The sequence below is a fragment of the Lygodium microphyllum genome, chromosome 21, assembly GCF_053477565.2.
Source record: "Lygodium microphyllum isolate KBCC chromosome 21, Lygodium_microphyllum_v1.1.10, whole genome shotgun sequence".
Taxonomy (NCBI): Eukaryota; Viridiplantae; Streptophyta; class Polypodiopsida; order Schizaeales; family Lygodiaceae; genus Lygodium; species Lygodium microphyllum.
In genome coordinates, this window is record NC_141155.1 from 34,401,235 (window position 1) to 34,419,891 (window position 18,657).

Genomic DNA, 18,657 nt, shown 5'->3' on the forward strand with positions numbered 1-18,657 from the left:
ATGTGCAAGGTACCTGAATAACTCGGTCACACTTGTATCGCTCCACCCATATTTTGCTTGCACACTTAAGAGTGCAAGCAATGTCTTCAACCGAGATACTTGACACCCATCGTATAATGGTATGGATGCTTCCACTCTAAGCGGATCAGATGTCTCGACATCCATGGGAATCAATGCATCGATCATTGCCTCCATCTCAGGCTCCAAGATTGTAGGTAGGTTTGGAAGATTGTCTGTCTCGTCTGGCATTGACGGTATAGATTGGCCTTGCGAGAGGTGGATTGGCTCCTACACTCCATCCATCGCACACCCACGAGCTCTTCTAATTGGCCGCAAAGGATGCACTCCCCCTTGGGATGAGACATCACCTCCCTGGATAGAAAATTTGCCAACAAGACCCAATCTTATTATGTATGGTTTTCAATTAGCTTGCGAGTATAATGCATGATTAATATTAACTTCAAATTACCGTTTGCTGAAAATCCGCAATCGCCTGATCAATGATCTCAGATTGAAACTCGCCAAATCGTCGTACGTGTTCTATAGACAATCGGCGTTTTCGTCTAATTTCCAACTTGCATTGAGAGCAAGGACATGGGACACGCTGATTAAGATACGTCTCGCGATCTTGAACAATAAGACCTTCTTCGATTTCCATCTTATCTACATTACAACAAACGAGGCTCAAATGGATAGCTTTATGGAGATGTATGTCAAGTTGCAAGTTGACCATAAGCTCTTGCTTGAGAGGTTTTAGCCTCTGCAAGAGCTTGAGAATCAAATTTTGTAAAACATTGAGGTTGATATTGATGCATCCATGGTGTTGAAATATAAACTTCAAGATATAAGAAATGCTTACTGATTGATGTAAAGAATGCATTGGACATAGTAGTTGAGAGATTTATTGATGTTATATCTCGGCCATATACCATGCTCAAGGATTTGTTTGTCCCGGTAGACAATTATTCATTATTGTAAAAAAAAAAAACATTGGTTCATAAGGTTCATGAGTCGAAGACTAAATGTTTGGACTTGACTAAAAGATTGGATAATGCCTTAGATGCTAAAAGGAAAAGTGATGAATATGTTACTTCATCATTGCAATAAAGAGATTGGTGACAAGGATGCTATGATTAATGAAGTTCTTCACGAGGTGAATATAGAGTTGAAGGGGATGAAACACGATTCTTCTTTGGGATTTAATGGTGATAAGTCAATTATTGAGTTGTCTTCTTGTACAACCATTATACCTTATATACCTAGATACGGTGTCTAGGTTATGTACTTTGAGTATCTTAGAGGGGCTCTACTAGGATTACTTATACAACTGCACTAGAGGGCTTTGAGTATAAGTAATCTGTTTATGAGCATCATTGAGGATCTCTTAGTCTAACAATAAATCAGTCTCAACAAAAAGCATCTTAGAAATGTGGTTTTTTTGTCCTAGGTCCATGTATTAAAATTAATGCCATCTATGAAATTTATCAACTATAGTAATAAAATTTGTTTTAATCAATTCTAGTCATAGTCATAACATTTGAAGAAAATATCCTATGCTCAATTTAAGGGATTCTTCTTCTATAGCAATACTTTTGGGTTCATTTTGATGAAGTATCGTAATGACCATTAGCTAGGGTATCATTTTCTTTTAGTCCTTCTATTCACTAGTTGGCATGATTTCTAATTTGTTATGCCTATAAAGTTAATACAAAAACAATGAATTATGCATATCACAATTAGATCTACTACTTGGACATTATGAAGGATATGACCAATTTTAAGCCATCTTAAAGAGTCACCAATGTACGTGGCCCATGGCAAAGCACATTGCATACCATTATCGATAAGTCTATTATCGTGCATCTTAAATCTCCTAATTAGACTTTATAAAGTGTATAACTAATTTTTAGCCCTCTTAAGGAGTCGATGTAATGGTACCCATAAAAAAAGCAAAGTGGATACCATTACCATAATCATGGATATGCTATCGTTCCAATATATGTTATATTTCTCTTTCTCTCCCTCTCCCTCTCTTTCTCTTGCATTTCCTCTCCCTCTCACAATATATCCTAACACTCTCAAAAAGCAAAAGGGAGAGGGAGAGAGAGAATGCACTCTCCCTCCCACTCCCTCTCCCTCTCTTTCTCTTTCTCTCCCTCTCTCATTTCCTCCCCCTCCCTCTCTTTCTCTTTCTTTCCCTCTCTCATTTCCTCCCTCTCCCTCTCCCTCTCTTTCTCTTTTTATCTCTCATTTCCTCTCCTAAACAAGCAAAAAAGAAAGTGATTTAAACCTTTAACGAGCAAAAGGGAGAGGGAGAGAGAGAATGCACTCTCCCTCTCTCTCCTTCTCCCTCTCTTTCTCTTTCTTTTTCTCTCCCTCTCTCATTTCCTCCCCCTCCCTCTCCCTCTACCTCTCTTTCTCTTTCTATCCCTCTCTCTTCCTCTCCCTCTCCCTCTCTTTCTCTGTTTCTCTCTTTCTCTCTCATTTCCTCTCCTAAACAAGAAAAAAAGAAAGTGATTTAAACATTAAACAAGCAAAATGGAGAGGGAGAGAGAGAATGCACTCTCCCTCCCTCTCCCTCTCCCTCTCTTTCTCTTTCTCTCCCTCTCTCATTTCCTCCCCCTCCCTCTCCCTCTCCCTCTCCCTCTCTTTCTCTTTCTCTTTCTCTCCCTCTCTCTCCCTCTCCCTCTCCCTCTCCCTCTCTTTCTCTCTCATTTCCTCTCCTAAACAAGCAAAAAAGAAAGTGATTTAAACCTTACACAAGCAAAAGGGAGAGGGAGAGAGAGAATGCACTTCCTCTCCCTCTCCCTCTCCTAATTATATTTACATTGATATGAGTTTTGATGTAGTCAAAGATTTAAAAAATGCTTTGGACTACTCTTATATATAATTAGGATGTGAATCTATCCCTTCTTGACGTGGCCATGATAATTAGAAAAATATGTATAGTTGCATGCACACAATCATTTACTTTTACCTAGCATCAAAGTTGAGGATAAACATAGGTTCTAATTAGCTCAATATGTACAATAGTTTTTTAAAGAAAATAAATAACAATTTTATGAGTATAAAAGTTATAAATTGATGATATGGAACTTTGATGATCATGTTTTAAGAAAGATTTAAAAAAGTTAAATGCATATTGTGGAATGATCAATGCTCTAAAAATGGGATTAGAAGGGGAAAAACTTGTTTACCACATAACACACCTATGATCAAGCTAATGCCTGAGTCTCAAAACTCAGTCTTATATATATATATATAAATGGAATCAAAAGGGGGGGCGCTTGCCAAGGGGGGGAGGGAGAGAACTTACCTAACATATTAACCACCTATAATCAAGCTAATGCCTAAAGAGTCTCAAATCACAATCCTATAAAACATCAAGATTTTTGGCAATAGCAAACATATATTATAGGTTTCTTGGTTAAGGTTTTCCTTAAGGACTGACTCTATGTTAAATGTTGGTATTCATCATTTGAGTTTAGAGAGGAGTTATAAGTCATTCTAAATCATTATAGATATGGAGCAGCATAGATAAGTTGAAAATATGACAATTTATTTCAATTTAGAAAAAAACATTAAGGGAGACATAGAGGAACAAGCTTATATGTCATGGGTCTAAGGGGAGAATGGAACTATATAAAATGTGAATACAACCTCCTCTCTCATTGGTCCACCTTAAATCTCCTAGAACTAGGGAAGTCATTAACTAGTAACCTAAGGGACCCTTCTTGAGTGCATATTTCTTCAAATGTAGAATTACAACTCTTCTAAAAGTGTATGAAACTTTTTTGAACAAGTTACAACAATGGATACCTATACAAATCTCTACTATATTGCAATTAGCTGGCATTCATGATTTTGTTGGATGATTATGCTATGTACAATGTGAAGTCAAAGAAGTTATGTGATGCACACGACATGTGAAGTCACAGTATGGATTGCACTCCTCCAATCTTAAAATACCAGTTTTGGGGAAGACACAAATGTACTCCAGAGCAACAGATTTCTTAGGAGCAAGGGTAGTTGTAAACCTTTCCCCTCCAACTAGTACTAAGGATTTAGTGTTATCTTTTGTATATAGATTATAATCGGAGGATTCTTTTGAATTATGTAATCATTGCTAGACCTTTATGCAAGCTCCTTGTAGTCTTGAATATCATCAAAAAATACCAAAGCACTATGAATCTTCTTTGAGCTTCAAGAGATAGCATATAGGTTGAATCTGGAGTTGCTCTTACTTCTTTGTATATCTTTGTGGATGGCATTCATGCAAGTTATAAAAAATGGTAGTCAATTATGTTCTTTGTCCATTATCCCAATCCTCCATTAGTCTTGTATTTATCATTAAATTTTTTCCTAATAGAAAGTCATGGTCTATGCCTTTCATAGCCATGAACTAACTAAGGATTAGACTCCAATCTTAATTGACAAGTTCTTAAGGAATCCATGGGCTTTATCTTTAAAACATTGGCCATGGATTTGAAGGTCACTTTCCCTTTATATGTATCAAAATCGAGTTTCTTCCTATTGCTATATAGCATGTGGATCGATTTGTTGAAGAAATAGGACTGGTACACTAAGGATTACACTCCAATCTTAATTGACAAGTTCTTAAGGAATCCATGGGCTTTATCTTTAAAACATTGGCCATGGATTTGAAAGTCACATTCCCTTTACATGTATCGAAAATGAGTTTCTTCCTTTTGTTATATAGCATGTGGATCGATTTGTTGAAGAAACAGGATTGGTATTTGTAAATAATCATGCTTAGGAGATTTTAGGCTTTTCGCCATCAATTTCAAGTTCACATGAGGGTAAACCCAACCCAACTTACTTTATTTAGGATTGTGCCACAAAAAAAGAGCACATTCATCATAAGTAAATGAAATGATCCAAGTAATAAATGCATTAGAAATATCTTATGCCAATTGCCAACTTTCCTATCTAGCTCTTAAGGAGGACATTGAAAAAAAAAATGAAAATTTTGTGACACCCTTCTACTAGCTTGGAGCACTTTAGTATTAATGATCATTACCCTATTAGTTGTGTATAGTTCCTCGTAAGTAATGTTGCCTATGACTAACACTAGTAGTACATGTGTAACTCGACTAATTTGGAGAAGGTATTTACTTCCAAGGCTCCTTGGATCTTGCTACGTGCTATGTTAGAAATATATGTATTTGATTTTAGCTCTTAGTTTACATCTACTAGTATAGGATCTTGGAATCTTTTTATATCTCCATAGTAGTGTATTTTTTGTGAGCAATAGACCAAGCAACATTGAAGCACTCATAGTCTCCAAGATTATGAAAATTTCTGGGATTAGATCAAAGAATCTCAATTAGAAATATCTTGGAAATTTGGTGTTTTCAATGGATATTGTCTTATCTTTGCAATTTTTGGTTCTTCTATTTGTTATATTGTTCCTAAAATTATCATATGGTGATAAGGTTACCTAAAGTAGCATTATTGCACTCTTGATCTTCAAGAGTAATCTTCCTAGCTTATTTTCTTAAAACGCTATATTAGAGAATTTTGGAATCTCCCAAGTTCCACTCTCAAATTAGAAATAAATATTTGAGCATGTGGCTAAATCTGAATCCCTTTTTTGAAGATGGAGCTTGGTAATATTATCTATATAATATCTAGAAAAAGTTTCACCTTCAAGGAAGGGGGTAAAAATTTGACCATGTGACTACATCCTATAAATTCCCAAAGTATATGAAAATTTGCAAACTCCCTAATATAGTGTTTTAAGCCCTTCCTCATTTTTCTTCTTGATTGAAAAGTCTCCATCACTGAAGGTTCTAGGATGATCCCACATGTTTGGTTTGATTTTTGGTTATAATCTTTAAGAAAAAAATTCAAAATCCTTGTCACTTATGATGACATGGTTGGTCTATTTAGCATCTTTGGCTTTGTCCTGTTCTAGGAACTAAGATGAGATATACCTTGATTTATCCAAATATCATCAAGAAATTTCCTCTCTGTCTTAAAATATGATGTGATGGATTTTTGACATAGATTTTGAAAGTGGGATATGCTCTATCTTGTGAAAGAGCTCATGCTTTTTCTATGGAACGGTAAGTGATAGACATTTTAGTTAGTGCACTTCTCTAATATGCTCACCGTCATGATAATAGGAGTTAGTCAGGTGTCATCTCGAGACTTAATGATGATGTGGCTTTGCATAATGATTAATAGTCACTTAAGTGACTTGTTTTGTGATCTATGTGGTGGAGAATGAAGTAGAGATCAATAAGAGCATTTGGTGGAGATTTAGGGTTGCCAACATGACTAATTAGGTGGTTATTGTCCAACGTGGCCAGAAAGGTGAAGGTGATTGCATCCTAACTAGAAGAGGACATAGAGAGAGGTGGGGGAAAGAGCCAAAGAAAGTAAGTGGGATGGAGGCTGATGGATTAGAGAGGAGAGAGGAGTGTATTAAGACTATTTTGAATAGGGAAAATAGGGAAAGAAAAGGTAGCAAGCTATCCTTGAAGATCTTTGTCTCTTACAAGGTCTTTGAGGCAATCTCTCACTTGATTCTTGGTCCGAAACATAGCCTTCCTTGATTATCAAATAGGATTTTTTATGGATTTATGCTCTTCATGTGGACTATTTTGAATCATGAAGTAATATTCAAGAATATGTTAGCAGGTTGAAAATGGAGATTTGATGCTCAAACAAGGCTTCTGTTGAGTTCTACCACTTGATTCTTGATCTTTGCCTTTCGTAGACATAATATAGACAATAAAGATAGAGTTTTTATCAGATTTGGGATAGCATCTACGTCATGTTTTACTATTGTAATAAAACTTTAGGCTAAATGTTGGATGCTATAAGTCTTTAGCCATGGGATGCTATTAGGACAAAGGGTTCTTATCTTCTATATGAAAGTCATCTATATCTAGAACATGATTGTTTGCCATGTTCTTGATTTTCTATGTCATTGTGAAGGCTTCCACAACTGTATTTCAATGAAGTCACCTATTCTAATATGTTATTATTGGCTAGTTTTGGTTGTCCTGATTTAGGGGTGATTATAAGATTGGAGGTGGCAAATATATTTGTGATTGATGTTAATATTTTTTGCATATAGGGAGTGCATATGGCAATATAAAAATCTAATGGGAGGAGTCAATAATCTTTATGATGAGTAATATTGCTACTTATGGTGGGCGTTATTGCTTAGGGGGTCACTCATGGATATATGTATGTATCACATGGGTTTTAAATAATATAATTTTTTAATACCATATTCATAAGTGTTATACTCACACGTTCAATTTTTTACCCCTTAATAATATCACTCTCATCAAGTTTTAGGGCAAACTTAAACTTGCCTCTACATTCTTCCATAGACATATTCTAGAACTTGACCATAGCAATTTGAACCCTACATATATCCAATACAAAGTTGTTGGATGCATTCAATACAAATGCAACTTCTTTGGAACCGTACTTCAATATGTGTGTGTTTTCTAGATGTGTTGGTTCACCAATTAGTTCTAAAAATTTCTCATTTAGTTATTTTCAAGCCTTCTTCATGTGAAATGGTTTGGCAGAGGCATTACTTGCTTATTTTTGAAGACTTGATTAAAACGTATATCTAATTTTTGATAGAGCATAATGTATGACTCAAAACTCATTTCCACCTTTTCACCAAATCCCTGAGCATCTATAGTAGTAAAGAAGTTTCTCACATCCCTAAGATGTTCACTTGCGACACCATCTACAATCCCTGAATTTACAACTTTCCAATGCATTTTTGACCATATCCTTGCTTAGGAATTTGGTGATAGTATCATTATCTGCATGAGAGAACATATTTCTCATTGTAACATATTGATCATATATCCATCTATGATATTTTCCACTTCCTTTGGTTAATTGGTGAATCGGTTTAACTAATCAGATGTGTCGATGTGCTTCTTTGGTTTTTAAAGTGGGCCCAATCTCCAAAGTTTTTGTGAGCTTCCTATTTATTTTTGGATTCTCCTTCTCCAAGTCCATAACTTTAGACTGTAACTCCATATTCTTCACATGTGTAGCATGCATAGCATTTTCAATGATAGACATTGCTTGTTGTAGGCTCTGGTTCTCCCTATCCCTCTTAGCTAATAATCTATCCTTTTCCATCAAAGACTACATATTCTCTTGTAATCTTGTCTACATATTTGTCAAGGCTTGATGAACCCTTGCTAATCCTTGTGTGACAAGTCTCCATGTGTATCCATACAATCCTTCATTGCCTTCACAAACAAACTTTACAAATGATATAAGCCCTTCAAATTGTGGTGGCTTTTGAGTGACTGTATTGGGTGGATAAATGTACCCATCAACCCAAAGGTCCACATTCTTTTTCCCTACATTTCTTTCTTGTTGCATCTTGTATTTTATTGCATCATCCATTTGCACACTTCTTTTGAACATTGGTGCATATTCATCCTCCAATTGAAAGTGAATATCTCTCTTTCTCTTAGTACATCCTGCACCTGCATTCTGCAAAGAAAAATATATGCCAAATTTTAAGTTTGATTAACATTCAAATCACACAATTATAGCCCTTTGATTCACTATATCTATGTTATTTATTACCTAATTGGATCTTGTCTCTTTCTCTTGATTTCAGTCATGATGATAGACCCTAATCAGCCTCTAATCTTAGCTTTTAATCTACCTCTAATTAGCATAAAATATTATCTTCTATTCTATCCAAAATATTCTCTCTCTCTCTCTCTCTCTTAACAAGAATTGATCAAAGATATTTAAACATGTTTGTACAGAAGCTTGGCTAGTGGAGAACAATAACATCATCTTCTCTTCTTTCCTAATTTACTCTCTGTCACTCTATCACTTATTTTCTTAGTTCATCTCACACAATCCTCTCTCTTCCCCCCTTCTCCCTCTCTCTCTCTCTCTCTCTCTCTCTATGAATTGATGCTTAAGGATAAAAAAACAAATGTGAATAACAATTACATCACATAGATTAAAAAAATAAAGATACCTCTAGTGTCACTTGATTTCTTGTAGTATAGATTGTTGAAGAGGAAGATATCTTATAGTATAGTACTGAAGAGGGAGATTGCTTATAGCAAGATAGAGAGTGTTGTAGATAGAGATTATTTGATTTTAACAAATGGTATCAAAACCACTCTTGATATTGCTTGTACTAGGGTAAAGAGTGTTGTAGATAGTACTGAGTGTTGCTTCAAAAGAATTCATATGCAAGAAACCATATTTTGGAGGGAAGGGGAAGAGTATACAAAATTTGGAAAAAAACTAGAGCTTTGAGACAAAATGAAAAAATGCCCAGAAATAAGCATATACTTGTCCAAAAAAGATAAAAAAATTACAAGGACACTCTTGAGTCAAAAATGTGTCTCTGGGTGAAAATTAATCTTAAAATATGATGTGTACGTTATTTTATATTGTTTTTTAACTTTGCACTTGTAAGAAGTGAGAATGAGAATGATTGTAGTTTATTTTAATGTTAAAAAGTCATGAGGGCATCAAAGAGTCATATATCCATGATTTACTTTGTTTTTAGAGAAAATAGAATTGTATGTTTTTAGTTATGAAGATTTTGAAAAAAAGTGACATTATCTTGCAGTTTGGGAATAAAATAATAGGTGAAATCAATTGAAAATACAAATACAAGATTTGATTGATTATAGAATATCTCTTATTATAATATTATTTTAGAATCTCTTTTTAGATAGAGAGAGGTGAGAGAAACCCCTTAAGGGATAGAAAAGAGAGTGCATATCTCTCCTAATGTTCTAAAAAGATAGCTTGATCTACCAAATGACTTAGCCTGAAGTGAGCTTGATCATAGGTGAAGTGGTTAGTGAGTCCTTAAAATTTTACATGATTTGGGTTAATCAATGTATTTCCCTTTATATTAAGCAGTATTGATATTTACTTAATTTCAAAGACACAATATTAGTTCCTTATGCCCCCACAAGTTCTTCCAACATTTGATTCCATTTTAAGAGAGATGATATAACAATTTAGGATTTTTGCTAACAATAATATATCCCCCTTAAAGGTGGCCAAAGCCTTGAGCCAAATAAACAATCAATGTGAGGAATCTATCCTTGCCTAACCATCTATTCAATGTTGATTATTTCAAGCCATGGCTATTGATATTCATGTTTTCCATGGGTAGGATACCCTTTAAGGAGGATCTTTTTGAATGAATGAAATATAGATTTATTGGCAAGGGCTTTGTTTATGATTGGTTGGGTTTAGAGGGGATTGGTCTACTATCTTCTTTGGTTAGCAAATTTGTCCTCGGTTAGAGGGACTGGCCTATAATCTTCCTTAGTTAGCAAAGCTTCTCCCCTAAAGTAAGAGAGAGCATGCCCATACAACATCACAAGGATGTGTGCCTAGTAACAAGGCAATGCAAAGCATAAAAAGTTTAATGAGGATACATGGAAAATAGCTTAATAATGATGGAGAGCACATAACATTACCCCAAAAAAAGCTACCAAGAACACTTGCAAGGAGCTAGAGCCAAGAGTGAAGCACCAACCAAAAGTGAGTGAACAACAAGTGCACATAATGTGTGTGGTGCCAAAAAGGGTTTCCCTTATATATACGATACAATTGGGGAGAGTCTTGAGGGGACAAGACCTAAGAGGAACCTTATGAGAGATACCCTAAGGAAACTTTATACATCAATATGCATACTTTTAAAAACCCCTCTTCATGATTAATAAATGTTATGAGTAAAAAAATATTAAAATGATAAAAATATATTAACAAAATGCTACATCCATGGATGTCCTAGCTCTATGCATAGAAAAGATGTGCATGATACATATCATAAAGAAGACTCCTCAAGTCAATGCATGGGATGAAGAAACAACTCCCCACATATGAACACTTACCAATGTCTAGGATAGTCAAATAAGAGCTCCTCAAAGTCCAAGAAGATTATCCAATTCTCATCAATCATACACAACATTTGAAAGACCACTCAATGTAGAAGGAAAACCTAATTCAAAGCCACTAATCACACGGAGGACTAGGCTTGCAAAGCACCTCCCAAATACTAGTATTGGATTTCATGCATGGAAGTGAAACAAAATTACACCCAAGAAGTACCAATCAAAAATAAATCCTCAAGCTAAATGATCTAATATTTCCTTAGAAGAAGGCACTAGTTCCCCCTCCTCAAATATCACTTATTGTAGTCCCCCCATTACTTGGATAAACTAGGAAGTTGTCGCCATGAGGCTAGAGAAGAAGCTCTTAGGTTGGGGTGGCCTGATTGGGCCACCTTACCTTGGACCAAAGGCTTTGTCTTAGTAGAAAAATATAAATCTCCCACATGTTGGGTTTTCTTATTGTAAGAAAAATCTTTAGTGAGATCACCTTCTTTCCATTATTCTCCTTGTCTTGCTTCACTGTGAGGGCATTAGTGGTTGATATCCCTTATAGCTTCTTTGGACTTGTATTGATTCTGTTTGCTAGCCTATTGCTAGGTAGTTGTTTCTAGGGGTTCCTACTAATATTCCCTTTACAAGCTTAACTACTCCGTCTAACCCAAAGATTAGACCCACAATGGTCACCTTTTTGCAATCTACTCACATAGACCTCATCTGACATATAAGTCACGACTCAACCAATATCCGAGCTCACATGTGGCTTCTCCTCATAATGCGGGCCTTACAACTTTGAGCACCATGGAACATTGGTGGCACCTTATGAGGGTGGGGAATTGAGCATATCTAACGGTAACCACCCAAAAAAGACAAAGCATAGTTCTCACCTTTTCATACACTTTTAATAAAGAAGCTTCTCATTCCCTTCAGGCTTTTGCTATTTTCCATCCTCTTTACCAACATGCATATATACCCTTAGAAGCCTTTAACACTTCTAGCTTCTTTGTACCCTCCTCTATATATCCTTAAAACCTTAGCATCTCATGCTACCTCATCATGCTTTCCTCTCTTCTTGAACTGCTAGTAGTACATTCTTCCAACTCCGTAAACAAAGCAACTGTTAGATTACCAATAGCTGCCACAAAGTAAAGTGTGGCCTCAGTAACCACATAGGTTAGGTAGTGCTAGAAAAAAATCATGTCAAAGTGATGCTTCTGGGAGCAGGGAGCATGAACATTTTCTCGTGACAAATTTTGGGAAATCTTGATGGCGTGATTTGTGGCAACGCAGTAATAATGAGAGAGATGCCCTATCATGTTCAAGCTCCTTCTTTCTTACATGACGAGGGCATGGTGAAGGCCTCAATGTGTTGGAGTTGATGGTCTTCTCACAGCAAGCAAGCATTCATATGAGCTACCACACACATAGATATATATACAGGGGTTATTTGTGCCTAAGTATTACTCAGCGCGAGCACAAAAATTTAGGATGGAACTAGCAATCAAATTTTCAAACTAACAGTTCAAACTAAACGACAAACGAAAAGATGCCCACAATGTCAAGAATCGTATGGTGGGGGGACTTGCTTGAGTTGTTGCGCCAAACACACACTATATACACAAGAGGAAGCTCACTCAAGAACACAAGAAGAGAGATGGATACCAAAATGTTTTCTTCTTGATTTTTTCATCTTCTTCCACACACGATACAATGTTCACGAAGTATAGATAAGATACAACATAAAGAAAAGTGGCCTACTAAGTCAAATAGTGCACAACAGACTACACTAATCAACTGGTGCTATATCTTTGCCAGTTGTAGGTAGGTGTAACAAACTAAATATAGTAAGTGATACGTCAATGGCCATGTGAGTATCACAATGACCACCAACATGCTAAGTGTAGACATGCAAACTCATCCAGCCAGACAGTCGATCATCAATGTCTACACATGTTGAGATTGCCATCTCAATACTTCCCCTTAAGCTCTCAACTCTATCTTTGCAACTCCAAGTAAGCTTCAAAACTTTCGAAGCTTCTCTGCACCCAATGCCTTTGTGAAAATGTCAGCTATGTGATCCCATGTGCTGACATATACCAAGTCAATTTCTCTTTCAAGTAGCTTCTCTCTCACTAAGTGGTAGTGCACCTCAATGTGTTTAGCCCTAGCATGGAACAATGGATTCCTAGCTAACTGTATGCTACTCATGTTGTCATAATGAATGACAACTAGACCATCTTCCTATACATCCAAATCACCTAACAACTTTTGCACCCATACCACCTCACATACTGCCATAGCAACACCTCTATACTCAGCTTCCATACTCCATAAAGCAACTGTAGGTTGCTTTTTGTTGATCCATGTAACTGCTGCATTACGAAGGGAAAACATTAATCCACTGGTAGATATTCTGTCAGACATGCAACTAGCCCAATATGCATCTGTGTATCCAAAGACCTGTACATCCTTACCTGTCTCATTAAAAAATCCATTATGTAAAGTGGACTTCACATATCTCAATATACATCTAACTACATCCAAATGAGGCTTTCTAGGCATCTGCATAAACTGACTGACAAGGCCAACAACATAGCTCAAGTCTGGCATTGTGATAGTCATGTAAATCAAACTCCATACCATCCTCCTGAACATAGTAGGGTATTCTATCTCATCTCCAATGTCCGCACTCAACTTCACATTTTGCTCCAATGGTACTGAAAGGGGCTTATATGCTCTCATACCATACTTGGATAACATATCCAAGCCATACTGCCTTTGTAATAGCCATATACTATCATCACATCTGATCACCTCAATACCAAGAAAGTATCTCAACTCACCCAAATCCTTCATCTCAAACTTCTTCTTCAAGAAGTCCTTAACTTCAGCAATCCCATTGTCACTATCACCTGTAATAATCAAATCATCCACATAGATGACTATGATGACCAAACCTGCATCTCCCTTTCTTAGATAAAGTGAGTGATCAGCATCAGAAATACAAAATCAAACATTGATAAGATACTCTCCAATCTTTTCAAACCATGCTCTAGGTGCTTGCTTCAGCCCATAGAGCGCATTCTTTAATGTGCACACATATGTGGGATACTCTAAATCCTCATAACATCCTAGCTGCTCCATATACACTTCTTCTTACAATTCACCATGCAAGAAGGCATTCTAAACATCCATTTGCTGCAAACTCCAACCTTTGGCTGGTGCCAAGTCAATCACACACCTGACAGTTGCCATCCTAGCAACTGGACTGAATGTGTCTTAATAATCTATGCCATATGTTTGAGCAGAGCCTTTGGCACAACCAGCCTAGTCTTATACTAGATAACTCAACCATCTCCATTATTCTTGACTTTGTAAACCCACTTAGAGCCAATAGCTTTCTTACCCTTAGGCAAGGGTACCAAATCCCAAGTCTTATTGGCTTCCACTGCAGCCATCTCCTCATCCATTGCTACATCCCAATGAGCATGACCAACAACATTCTCAAAACAAGCAGGCTCAACATCCTCAACTAGTTTCACCATATAAGCATAATGGTGAGCTGCATAACCTTCAAAGTCAAGTTTTTTAATAGGATATTTGACCCTGCTGGACATGCATACCACTGGATCACTCAATGGAGCCTTTACATTACTATGAGCTCTCTGTGCACCCCGTGTCTTAACTGAAGGAATACCAAACTCATCATCCAAACTCTCTGAACCACTAGAATCTCCATTAATTCCCAAATAACTAGTAGATGCATCATTACCATCCAGCACTTTCTTCTTTCCTTTGTCTTTGCCTACAACACTTATAGATACACGTGAAGATGTGGGGCTACTCCTTAGTCTCCTAAACCAAGGCCTCAATATAGGTGTAGTAGTAGATGATGTTTCTATTTCACTAAGACTCCGTGATTATTGCTTTTCTTTCTGCACATAGCTATCATGATCATTATCATCATCTAATACATCACTAACAGGTTCATACCAATTGTTCATCTCATTTAAAAAAAATATTGCTCACTTTGAAGTCACATGTGACAGGGTTATAACAATGATACCCTTTCTGCTCTAAAGAGTATCCAATAAAAATACATTTTTCAACCTTTGGATCAAGCTTCTTTTGTAGCTCATTTGACACATGAACAAATGCAACACATCCAAATACCTTCAAGTATGATACGTCACTCTTCTTGCCAGTAAATCATTCTTCAGGAGTCATCCCATGAACTAAAGCTGTTGGGGTTCAGTTCATAATATAGACAGTAGTATGTACAACTTCAGACCACAAATGTTTTGGCATATTATTTTCAGTCATTAATGCCCATGAAACCTCTGTAATATGCCTATTTTTCCTTTCTGCAATCCCATTTTGCTGTGGGATATACGTGCAAGTAAATTGCCTTTTTATCCCATGAGTCCTCAAGAAACCACTAAACTCATTATAGAGGTACTCCCTCCATCCGATCTCAAGCACTTTACTTTCAAGCTTGTTTCTATTTTGATAGCTTCCTTGAAAGATTTGAAGTGCTCAAGTACATCACTCTTTTCTATCATGCAATATACCCATAGTTTCCTTGATTAGTCATCAATAAATGTGACAAAGTATTTGCTGCCACCAAGAGATACATTCTATGTAGGCTCCCAAACATTTGTATGCACTACATCAAGTATACTTTTGCTCACTTCTCTGTCATGCGAGAAGGGTTGTCTTGCCTGCTTACCAAATTGGCATGCTTCAAAGACTTTATGAAATTCTGTAACTCTAAAAGAAGGAAACCTTGTAACCAATACTCTAGACTACATTAATTTTAGCCTTTGCACATTTTCATGTTCAATACGTTTATGCCATATTTCAATATCTGCAAACTACTCCTTTTCCTTTAGCATACATAGCAGCATCCATTGTAGGAATTCCAACATCTAAAGTGAATATGTGGCCAACTCTACTTCCTTTTGCGACCAACTTGCTCTTATCATTAAAGTCTTCTACAAAACAACCTTTTGCATTGAATCGAACCTACAACCCTTGCTCTACCATTTGGCGAACAGACACTAGATTCTTTGTGATCGATGGCACATGTAATACATCTGCTTGACTATTTGTCTAGCCATCATGCGAGAACAAGGGAACCTTTCCAATGTGTGAAACTGGGTGGCATGAATCATCACCCATCTGCACATAACCTGGATTTTGTAAGTCCTACTTCTCTCCAAACCATTCAACATGAGTGGTCATATGATTAGATGCACTTGAATCAGCATACTATACATCATCATATGTCCCCTTTCTTATAACTGCATTCATCATATGCTGCATAACAAACAAGCGCTCATTTTTGTATTCATTCTGTTGTGAAGACAATGCATAGTTTCCATGCTGCAATTTACCATTGCAAATATCATCCTTTGTAGCATAATAATGGGCTGCAATATGACTTGTCTTGCCATAAATAGCAAATGATAGCCGAATTTTAAAAACCTCTATTCTTCCATCCACCTCTTCCTCTAGAGCTCCCCCTACCTCAAAAGCTTCCTCAACATCCTGAAACTTGCATTTCACCAAATTACTGATTGAACCTATTTTGCTGGTTATCACTAGCATGTCCCATACCACAGCCTCTCAAAGAGGGTCCACCACGTCCCCTTCCTCAACTTGAGTAAAATTCCTGGACCTATTCACCATTTCTTTCAGAAGAGTCACCTTGCATATTGATCTCTTTGGTAATCATGAGAGAGACCAACTCATCAAAATTTGGAAATGGCTTCCGTACAGATACTAAAGTAACAAATGATTTCCATGCCTTCTCATTATTAAGTCCACTCAAAGTGGACAAAACCAAATCATCATCATCAGACATTGCATCAATTGCTGCTAGAGAATTTGCAATGCTCCTGTTAGCTATATATAGTCTGTCTATATATAGCGCCCCAGGTCCCCTCTATATATCCCTATCATGTGTGCTCAGTAGACACACTTCTGGGGTTCCACTTCTGGTGTCTCATATCTCTCTTCTCTCCTCTCTTCCTTTCGTCTCTCTAGTCTTCCTCGCAGTTTACAGCATGGTATCAGAGCTCTTATTAACTTTTCTAAAAAAGCTTGTTGATGAACTTTTCTGTGAATGATCGAGGTGTATGTCTGTCTTTTCTCCAAGCAGAGGATCTCTCTGGTTTTTTTTTATCCCTTTCTCTGGAACAGGGGAGAGAGAGATAGACATGGCGATCAAAGGCTCACCGCCAGACCCATCGCCTCTGTTTGGAGACAAGGGTTATGCCAGAAAGTCACCCTCATCATTACCATCACCATCATCAGCTGTCATCTATGGGCAAGTCCTTCAGCAACATCGTGATATCCATCGTGGGCACAGGCGTTCTCGGCCTCCCCTATGAGGATGCCTCCCTACACTTTCAAGCACACCGGATGGCTCTTGTCCTGCATCGTCATGGTGGCGGTTGCCTTCGCCTGCCACTTCTGCATGATGCTCCTTGTTTGGTCCAGAGCCAGTCTTGAGAAAGATGGAGACCACCCCATCAGCACTTTCTCTGACCTCAGCTTCGTCGCGTGCAGCTGCGCCTTAGTCCACCTCATGATTGTCCTCAGCCAGGGTGCCTTCTGCATCCCATACCTCATCTTCATCATCGGAGAGAATCTAGCCTCTATCTTAATAAATCAGGATGATCCCTCTGCATCCCAACCTTGTCGCTCCCCTCGTCAGCTTGTCTTGGCCATCAAGGAGCTCCTTGAGCAGGCAAGCTCTCATTACAGTCGATGTCATCAGCGGCTTTTTCGTGGTCGTCGTGATCCAGCTGGATGTAAGTACCATCGTAGTTGAGGGTGTTGCTTCACCCGTAGCATATCAGGGTTTGAATACAATTCCCTTTGTTGTGGGGGTTGCTGTCTATGCCTTTGAGGGTTTGAATACAATTCCCTTTGCTATGGGGGGTTTCTATCTATGCCTTTGAGGGTTTTGGCTTGGTTTTGCCATTGGAATCTGCTATGAAAGATAGAAATAAGTTTGGGAGCATACTTGGGCTCACCATGCTATGCATTGCCCTGCTGTACACGTTGTTCGGGCTTCTAGGGTACATGGCATTCGGGGAAGGCGCATTGGACATCATCACTTTGAACATTGGGTCCAATTAGAGGACAGCAGTTGTGAAGTTTTTTAGGGTGGCATTGATGCATTCCATCTAGTTTTGAACTGAATCCATGGTTTTCGCTCAAAATATGAGTGGGAGATGATATAGAGAGGTTGTTTAGAAACCTGGTAGCTTACGAGAGCCACTTAGCAGATAAGCTTCCTCTCGATAAGCTTTCTCTCTCTCTCTCTCTCTCTCTTTCTCTACATTTTAACATCAAAATTACTTTTGGATGTTGATTTTGCCATGCTTCATGATGATCGTCCTCATTCGTTATTCCATTGATGAGTGTCTATACTCTAGCCGATGAAACATTGTTTCATTTATATTCTTTCCAGCTGATGAGCGTCTATATTCCAGCTAATGACAAATTGTTTTATTTATATTCTGTTCATGGGGCCCCACATGTGTTATGTTTTCTATAGAGTAGTGTCGTAAACCGTCTCTATAGACCTTGTGTTGTTCTAATGTCATTGTAACATTTTTCTTTAAGTTTGATGTGACAGATATACTGCTTACATCCCAAGTTCAGTTGAAGGAATTTCTTGGAGATTTTATCTTTTGCAGTGATGTCGCTTAAGAATTTCTTGGATATGTTCAGTTGAAGG

General features: G+C 37.4%; 1 pseudogene; it reads left to right on the forward strand.

Moving 5' to 3' along the window:
• Nucleotides 1-17,180: 17,180 nt before the first annotated feature.
• On the forward strand, nt 17,181-18,053 carry LOC148017883 (amino acid transporter AVT3C-like; annotated as a pseudogene).
• The last annotated feature ends 604 nt before the right edge of the window (nt 18,054-18,657 follow it).